The following is a 1,293-nucleotide window of genomic DNA, read 5'->3' on the forward strand; positions in this document are numbered from 1 at the left end:
ACGCTCGTATCTACACAAAATAGAGCTATAGCATCTTCTTTCTGCAAATATTAGTAAGAGCTAACTTGGTTTTGCAAAGCCTGTAGAAAGCAAAACCAAGCAGCAAGTGAGCATGGCCAAAAGCAAACAGATTAAAAATCCGCTTATTTTGGATGTGCATTTCCTTGGTGTCGTTGCCAGGCTGGGCCCGGGGCCCCAGGGCTGCCCGGGGCTCCTGCAGCACCCGAGGATGTCTCTGCACAAACACCCCCGGCTCCCGGCCATGCCGAGGACGTCGCACTCCCTGGATGCCACCCCGTGCCAGGAAACTATGGCTGGTAACATACACTGGGAGAAGAAAAAGGAGAGAGGGAAGAGCTTGGTAATGGTCCCCAAGACTGCTCAGACCCCCATCACCCCCCCATGACCCAGAGACGCTTCAGCGCTATTTTTAATTTAAGCATTTTGGAGGATTTATGATACAATTGCATGCAGATATTTTAACTCCATTTTAAATATTAATCCAGGTATCAGTGAATTCACCGCAAGCTTTGCTATTAAACATTGAGAAGAATGTAAAGATAAGCACTTGTATTCCCCTCTCGCCTTTTTTTCTCCTTTTTCCCCCATATTCCCCTCACCTTTTTTTAGTCTTTTTCCCCCCCCATTCCTCTCTCACCTTTTTCCTTCTTCCTTCTTCCCCACCCCAAGTGTGCAACTTTGGGGAGGAAGCCCCACCCCAACATGCAGAACAGGAAGCCCAAACTCGTCTGTTTTTCAAGAGTGAGTTCAGATTAAGACTTGAAACTTGCATTGAAACTGGAGGGAGGGGAAAGGAGGAAAGGAAAAGTCTCCTCCGCAAGTTATTCTGCAGCTTTGGCTTAGAGCGCCATAAAGTCATTTTGCCAGCAGTTTTGTAAATGAGCACAGAGAAAATGGTGTCCAGTTACAGGCACTCTGGCAAGATCACTCTTGGCAGATCCTGCAAACAGCAAATTTGCTTTGGGACTCTGTTGTTCAGACTTTGTTAATGTTCTTGAGCTTCATTAATTGTCATCACCATTTGTTTTCCCCACATTAAAACATTTTCCGCAGCACTGCGCCGCAACCAAGACTCGAGCATGTTTCAGAGGCAGGGGCGGCAGAATTTCCCCAATCCCCATCCTTTCTTCCCAATTAGGGCCCAGCCTGGAAATCTTGCACCGGTTTGCCTGAACTGGGGAAAAACCAAACTGCAACTTAGTTTATATAAGAAAAAGTCACAGATGTAACTATTTTAATGACTGTATTTTTAAAAAAAAAAAAAAAAAAAAA

This window comes from Egretta garzetta, unplaced genomic scaffold, assembly GCF_000687185.1.
Source record: "Egretta garzetta isolate BGI_Z169 unplaced genomic scaffold, ASM68718v1 scaffold426, whole genome shotgun sequence".
NCBI lineage: Eukaryota > Metazoa > Chordata > Aves > Pelecaniformes > Ardeidae > Egretta > Egretta garzetta.